This window comes from Phaseolus vulgaris, chromosome 11 (genome assembly GCF_051622355.1).
Source record: "Phaseolus vulgaris cultivar YP4 chromosome 11, ASM5162235v1, whole genome shotgun sequence".
Classification (NCBI taxonomy): domain Eukaryota; kingdom Viridiplantae; phylum Streptophyta; class Magnoliopsida; order Fabales; family Fabaceae; genus Phaseolus; species Phaseolus vulgaris.
Genome location: NC_143508.1, coordinates 47750805 through 47759485, shown reverse-complemented (window position 1 = coordinate 47759485; position 8681 = coordinate 47750805). Strand labels below are relative to the sequence as shown.

The 8681-nt window shown below is 32.0% G+C and overlaps 1 non-coding gene across 1 annotated transcript; it reads right to left on the bottom strand.

Annotated features, from left to right (window-relative positions):
- Positions 1 to 2084: 2084 nt before the first annotated feature.
- LOC150023323 (U2 spliceosomal RNA) lies at positions 2085 to 2280 on the bottom strand. Its single transcript, XR_016518039.1, has one exon. It is a non-coding gene; the product is annotated as a U2 spliceosomal RNA (small nuclear RNA).
- Between the last annotated feature and the right edge of the window lie 6401 nt (positions 2281 to 8681).

Sequence of the window (8681 nt, the reverse complement as noted above, 5' to 3'; positions counted from 1 at the left end):
CGATTACTTTTTTTTAGGCAAAAGAGTGATATATAAGAAAACTGTGACAGAGAAATAATATAAAAACATCTTAATGTCTCCAAAATCCTCCAAAATCTTAATTTTGAGATTCTGAAAGAGTGATATATAAGAAAACTGTGTGAGAGAAATAATATAAAAACATGTTAATGTCTCCAAAATCCTAATTTTGAGATTCTGAAACTCTATTGTTGTTCTTCTTCACATTTCATCACCGCCACTTCACCAGGTCTTCCGTCTCCTCAATGCTTCAAAAACCCTAATGTTGAGATTCTTAAATTGTGTATTGCTAATTTATTTCATTTCTTTTATTTATCTTATTTTGCTTTTCCTATTTCTCTAATGTATACATTTTATTTTATTTTTTTATATAGAGATGTTTAGTTTCTTTTATAATTAAATTAATAACTTCAATTTCTTTAGTTAAGAATCACTTCTAAAAATATTAAGTTCTTCAATAATATTACATTTGATTTATAATTGTTTTAAACATATTTAATTAAAAATAAATATAAATATAAGTAATAAAAAATTAACACAAATAATAATATATTATTTAATTTGATTAAATTTTGTATTTAATTATATAAAAATAAAAAATATGGATACACAGGCGCTCTCGTGTGGCCGCTAGTATTAATAATATGAATATAGTATTAATAATATGAATAATAATAATAATATTAGTAATATTAATAATAATAATAATATTAGTAATAATATTAATAATATTAATAATAATTAATAATATTAATAATATGAATATAATTTATTTTATTATTATTAATAATAATTATATTAATATGTATAAATTATGTTAATAATAATAAGTATAATAAAAATGATAATATAATCAAAGAACTTTATTAGACTACTGGTTAACATTTTTTGGTCACTGGAAGGACTTAGGTTTGAGTCATGGTTACACTCCAGTTTCCTTAAAATATTAGTTGGGTGCTTGGGTTATCTATTTCAAACTTTTCACTATTCTTTATGCAATTTTTTATGGTTGCATAAAATTTTGCAACGTTTCAGCACTAGTCTCACTTCTTTTTTCTTCTTCTTCTTCTTGAATTGTTTGTTTTATAAGGTTAAGATAAAAGTAATTGTTGTAAATCTATTTCTGGCAATTGAACAACTTCAGCTCCCCTAGGTTCAAAGTTTGGTTGCCTTCTTCCTGTTCTTTCTCTCAGTCTGAGACATTCATCCTTGGATTTAGCAAACTTTGCTTAACCAGATAGTTACTGAACTGGGATTCTCAGATATTGGTTTAGGGTTGACAAAATGCTGCATCTCTTGAATCTGTGAAACCAGCCTCACGCTATGCCCTCCACTCTAAGAGTCAAGAGTAACGTCCCCATACTTAACTCTCAACTTGGAACGGACAGGCAAACATTTTGCAGACACAGGCCCAACCCAGCAAGTCTCAATGTTATTCCATCACATTGATGCTCCCACTTGGGTCACAAGCTGGAGTAACTCAGCTCAGCAATCAGAGCTCTTGTCAGAAATGAAAAATTAAGATTGTAAAAAATTGTACAAAAATTAATTTAATTTAATAAGAACAAATACTATATCATAAACATGCCTACAAACTTCTTGATGAATTAGATTTCTATTCAATAGTAAGGCACAACTTACTTGTATTGTTCAAGTAAGAGAATCCTATTAATGGCATTCCAAACATAATTTTTTTTACTATTGGTTGGTAGGCTTACCTTGACATCTCAATAAAGCACATGTTATGAAAATTAATAGTATAAACAAATAAAGATAATATGAGTATTAATAGTATAAACAAAACATGAGAAAAAACTAAGTAGACAAGTCAACTTATTGCAGCAATAGTGCTGAATGCCCCCACTTGTTGTAACTCACCTGCAATTTGGCACCCTTGACAGATAATATACAACCATTTTTGCTTCATTTTTTTAAGCTTTGAGAATATAACTGACAAAATAGGCTATGCATTTCCCTTACTAGTAGAGAGCAAACAAGATTACAATTTTAAACAAATTTGTATTCCATAACCATAATCCAGACACAAATTGTTAAACTGTTTTTGAGTGGGATGCAGAAGACTCATGCAATAGTGCAAAACAAGAGCCATGCATAAGAGTTCCAATAACAAGCTATTGTAATGAACACTTTCCCTCAAAAAATAAATTTAATATAGTGTGAATCAATGATCCACATATCATGTATTAAACTGATAAGAACAAATACTACACTTGATCTTAGCCAAAAGGTTGACATCGGTCTGCGTCCGGACGACTCGACATCAGCTCGGATCCGGACAACTCAACATCGGCCTCAACTCAGATGACTCGACAACGGCCCGGGCCCGAATGACTATACATCGGCTTGGGCCCGAACGACTCGACATCCGCCCGGGCCTGGTCGACACGACATCGGGTCGGGCCTGCTCGACTCGACATCGGGTCGGGACTGCTCGGCTCGGCATCAGGTCGAACCCACTCGGCTCGGCATCGGTCCGGGCCCGCTCGGCTCGGCATCGGTCCAGACCCGCTCGGCTCGACATCGGTTCGGGCCCGCTTGATATCTCTGTAATGCTAATGGGTTACATCTATGTTTGAGTGGTGGTTCAAGATTTAGTATGCTGTGTTTAGAACTTACCACAGGTCTCATAATAAATTTCAATTAAAATTAAATATTTTAATGTTTACAAGAATATCTTAATCGTAGAATTATTAGCAACACACTACTCTTTTCAGAAATCACTTGAAAATTTAAACCCTTAAACAAAATTATACTATAAGAAAACTAAAAGTACAAATTAGAATTTAACTTTAAAATATAACCATGCAAAATCACTTGAAATAGTCTTTATTGATAAATGTTTTATTAATAGAAATTAGGATAAGAAATTAGGTCTTTCTTCTAAACTATTCCAAGGAGAGCATTGATCTTTCTCTCTAGTAAAAATCAAACATGGTCCATCTTCTCTAAGTAGTAACATCTACCGATATCCCTGTTTACTTTGTAAATATCAAACCTATGCAAGAAGTTAATTTTGAAACTCCACGAAAAATTATCATGAGGTTGAAGATGTTGCACACCAAGAGCATCGTCAGCAGATTTCGAGTGAAGTAACAGATCTCGACCTCTTTGTAATTCATTTATGACTATCACAGTTGTTAGTGGTGATTTTGGTACAAAAAAAAGCATGGCTTGTTGAAGGTTGCACAAGTAGCCAAAGTAAGAAAAAACTTCTAAGAGTCACTCACAAACATGGCTCCTTTTCCAATTGTCATGGTCTAAGTTTAGTTAGAATGTTATGATTATTAGTATATTTATAGGTATAATCATCAATATCAATATAATTAATAATATAGAAATTATTAATATTCATATATTTAATATCATTTTTATTATTATTCAAGTTAATGATACTATTAATTATTACAAAAATATTATTAACATTGTTAAATAATATTGAATATTATTAATATTATTAAATTAATTAATAATATTATAAAAATTATTATTCAATATTATTATTAAATTAATATTATCAGTTGTTTCGAAGAAACAATCGGTTGTTTTTCTGCAGCAGTTAAAAACTTGTTTTTGAATTTTAACCATGAGCAGAAGGAGTTCAAAGCAGATGACATTGATTATAAAAAAATTGTTTAACCATAAGAAAGAACTTTGAAACAGAAATTGAGAACAAATAAAGGAAGGTCTTATCCTTATGTTAATTCTTCAATGAGCCATGTGCTTTATGATCAAGAGGTCTCTTTTCACTGTTGAGGTCTTTTGCACATCATTGATTCAGCTTCAATGACTGTCTTTTTCTTCAAAAGCTTGATCAGATGACTCAATTCCTCCTTTTTTTCTTTAGTTTTCCTGCATAAAAGATTTCAAGCAGCAAGATTTGGTCCCCTTACAAATTTGGGTCCGTTTGACTTTTCTTTGCAGTTAGAAACTTCACATCCCTTAGGAATCCATTTCATAAAACCTCTTGGAACAGAATATTTCCTTATTTTACAGAACCTAACAGAGTGGCCTTTCTTCATGCAGTAAAAGCATGTAACAACCGGTTGTTTCGTCTTAACAATCGGTTGTTTTTCTGATTTTCTTGAAAAACTTTTTGAAAACTTATCTTGCTTGTTCGGTGGATTAAAGCCTAAACCAGCCTTTCCAAAAACACAGCTTTGAGATGCCAAGACATTCTCAAAGTTTGATTTCCCCTTTGAAAGCTTGTCCATAGTTTCAACAAGATAGTGAACCTTTTTCTCAAGATTTTCACAATTTTCGGAAATGAGAGTATCACACTTGCAAGAGGCATTTTTGAAATGATTTTCCAATTTTTCAAAATCACTTTTTGCTTTTTCCAGATCCTCTTCAAGTGATTTAACTCTCTTTTCAAGCCAACTGTTAAGATCTTTCAATTGGTTGTTTGAAAGAACCAATCTATTAGTTTCATCATGTGTTTCTTGAAAAGCTTCAAGTAATTCACTGTAATTTTGTTCATTTAAGGAAGCACATGAACTTACCTCACTTGAGCTGCAAGATTCATCATCATTTTCAGCTACCAAACATATGTTTTCTTTTTCATCTTCACTTGATGAAGAACTTGATGATGACACCTCATTTTCATCCCAAGCTATGTAGGCTCTTTTTGTCTTGCCTTTCTTCTCCTTGTAGCTAGTTTTTTTCTCTTTGCTCTTGTTTGGACAATCTGCCTTTATATCACCTTGCTCACCACAACCAAAACAAGTATAGTTATTTGAATTGAAATCATTGGGTTTCTTGTTTCCATACCTATCCTTGTTGTTGTCTTTGTTGCAGTTTCTCTTTAGGAATTTGCTGAATTTTCTTGACAGCAAGCTAAGGTTTTCCTCATCATTATCATCACTGGAATCTTGCTTTCCCTTGTGCTTGGATGCTTTCAAGGCTATGCTCCTTGTGTGCTTATCTTCACTCTCTTGAACATTGAGTCTATTCATCTCTAGCTCATGTTCCCTAAGCTTTCCAAACAAAGAAGCAACACTTAATGATGTTAGATCTTTAGATTCGGAAATAGCAGTTACCTTTAGTTGCCATGCTCTATCAAGACATTTCAAGATCTTGATGTTCAACTCTTCTTTATCAAAGGTCTTGTCTAGGCTCATAAGGTGATTGATGATGTGCGTAAATCTTTTCTGCACCTCAGCAATTGTTTCTCCTTTAAGCATTCTTAACATCTCATACTCTTGGATAAGAGCATGCTTTCTAGCTCTTTTCACCTCATTTTTTCCTTCATGAGTGACTTCCAAAGTGTCCCACATTTCTTTTGATGATTTGCATTGCGAGACCCTGAAAAACTCATCAGAATTTAAAGCTGAGGTTATAATATTTTTGGCAATGCAATCGAATTTGGCCTTTTTGCTTTCTGCATCAGTCCATTGAGACCATGGTTTCTCAATGACATATCCATCCTTTTCAAACTTTGGGATAAAAGGACCATTTTCAATTGCATCCCAAATTCCTTTGTCAAGAGATTCCATAAATATTTTCATTCTTACTTTCCAAAACTGGTAGTTCAAACCACAAAACAAAGGTGGTCTGTTAATTGAAGCACTTTCCCCAAAAGGTAGTCTATCAGCCATTAAAAAAGATTTTTAGGATCAACTTGAATAACATTCAAGAACCAAACTCTTGATGCCAATTGTTAGAAAGATGGCTTTAAACTAGAGGGGGGGGGGGGGTGAATTGTTTAAAGAGGGTTTTCGCAAACTTTTCAAACAAGAATGAATTTATCTCAGGAAACAATTGATTCAGAAATTCAGTTGGCCAAAACAGCAAGCAAAAGCTGTAGTACCAGAAAAACAATCGGTGTTTTTCAGAAACAATCGGTTGTTTATACCAGCAAACAACAAAATAAACTGAATTTAAAGAGTTAGAGATAGAGAGATTGTACACAGTTGTTTATACTGGTTCACTCCAAACCCAAAGCTACATCCAGTCTTCTCAGAACCCTGAGGAAATCCACTAAGCAATCACACCTTGATCACTTACATAACAACCAAGAGAATGACCTTGAACACCTCAAGAAACACACTCTCCTTGGTCAACACACCAACACTAAGATTGCTGATCTTGATCCCCTCAAGAACACATAGCCAATCTCAGAAAAACACAGAAACGAATACTTGTTCAACAGAGTACAAGGATTACACTTGTTACAGAAGATAATCTGAAATCAATACAAGCAGAATCCTATTCCATACACTTTGATCAATCACAAACTCTTAGCAATCTCAGCTCTTTGAAAAACTAAAAAACTCTTAGCAAAAACTTTGTCAAAGATTCTTAATTTGAAAAACTATTTTTCTGAATATATTCAAAGATGTAGTTTGTTATCAAATCTTAACAAACTCTTAAATTGCATTAAAAGATTGGTCAAAGCATTTAATGAATGGAGCGTAAGTAGTTAAATCATTTAAAGCTCAGTCAAACAGAAAACAGTTTTTCTGTTATGGTCCCAAAACAAACAATCGGTTGTTTCCTCGAATCAATCGGTTGTTTTGGTACTTAATAGTTCAACCATTTTAAAAACAATTTTCAATATTTTTCTCAAAATACCTAAGTACAAACAATCGGTTGTTTCGACAAAACAATCGGTTGTTTTAACTTAGTTTAAAAACATTTTACTTTCACAAAGATTGAGAATGTTAATGCTTTAGATTTAATCAAAGGGTGGATTACAACATATAAACTACCCCAGAACTAAACTAAACCAACACAGCAACATCAAGCATTACAGAGGCTTCAGCATCCTTCAAAGGATTTGGATTCTTCAAAGCTTGAACACCACTTGGTTCAACAATCTCCCCCTATTTGATGAAGACAAATCCCTAATGCTTGTGTTGTACCTGATTAAATCTGAAGCAGTTCCTGCAATAGAACTTTGAACAAAACATTGAACTTCTGATATTTTGTTAGCGCACAGATAAACAGTTAATAACCTTCAGAACTAAATATCAGACAAAATATTACATATCCCAAACTGTTTTAACAAATAAAAACAGAAACTTAAACACAACATATATCTCCCCCTATTTGTCTTCACAAATAGACAAAGATAAGAGATAAAACAAGATATTGTTTGGATTACATCAGAATTAAAACAGTAACAGCAGAAAGAAAGAAATTTAAAAAGCCAGATATAACAGCAAGAAAACAATCGATTGTTCTGATAACCAATCAGTTGTTTTTCCTTCACTCTTCTTCATCAGCAAACTGAAGATCAAAGATTTGATTCTGAACAACTTCAATCTGTTCATCCAAAGTCATGAATCTTGCATCCATGTTGTTGAATCTGTTATCAATGTTCTGGAAGTTGCTAACACACAGATCATGAAGATTCCTTTGATTCTTCTCAAAAGTATCAAGCCTATTGATCATGTATCTTTCAAAAGAAGACATGGTTGGCATTCCATCTTTCTGATCTCTAGCACCAGCACTAGGTCCAACATCTTGATAATCTTCAGGTTGATCTTCATTTTGAACATCCATATCAGCAGGTTCATCTTGTTCAAGATTAGTAGCACCACTAGATGAGGCACCATGATCACCATCCTTGCTTATCCATTTTCCACCTACTTTTGTAAAACTCATCTTGCTGAGTGATCCATTGTTCAACTCTTGAGTTGACTTGACCAACTCAGAAGTTTCATCTTCAAGGTTAACTTCAAAATAGTGTAGAAATTTAGATATCAAAACAGCATATGGATAATGATAATCTCCCAACCTCATGGCTTTTTGCATGTGTTCTTTGATGATATGGATTCAATTGATTTTGATTTTCTTGGTGATGCAGAAGATATATACAAGATCTTCTTCAGTTAGCACAGAATGATTACTCCCCCTTGGAGTTAGAATCCAAGTTACAATGAGAGCAAGCAATCTCTCATCAAACTTCAAACCTCCAACCGAGCATGTACTAACTTGAGCATGTTTATTCTTCAAGCAACTTTTGTAGAATTGGATTTTGTTAAAATCCTCCACCACTCCAAGGTTTCCCTTGTTGATTCTAAGACCAGAGAACTTGAGACCAGCAACAACAGTCCATACTTCATTAGTTATCTCCATTTCTACACCCTTCACAAGAGAAACTAGATTGTTTCCCTCAAACTTTAGGTTTGTGTAGAACACTCTCACCAAATCTGGATATATGTTTCCCTTCATCTCCAGAAACTTTCTGAGAGATTGATCCTTGAGCAGCCTTCTCACATTAAGACTATTAAATATTATTAAAGATGATTAAATACTATTAATATTATTAAATAATTATTAATATTACTAAATATTATTAATATTATTAAATAATTATTAATATTACTAAATATTATTAATATTATTAAATCATTATTCAATATTATTAATATTATAACAAATATTATTAATATTGTTAAATATTATTAATATTTATTATAATATTAATACTAGCAAAAACACTTACTTGTATATCCATATTCACATTTTTTATTTTATCATTATCATATGTATATTTATATTTATATTTATATTTATTAAAATAACTAGAAATTTATATGTATTCAAATTTTTAAACATTAATTTATCTATATATGTTCTAAAAAAAAGAAAAAACACTCATTTAAAATATTTAATTTTAAATATTTGCTTATAAGTTG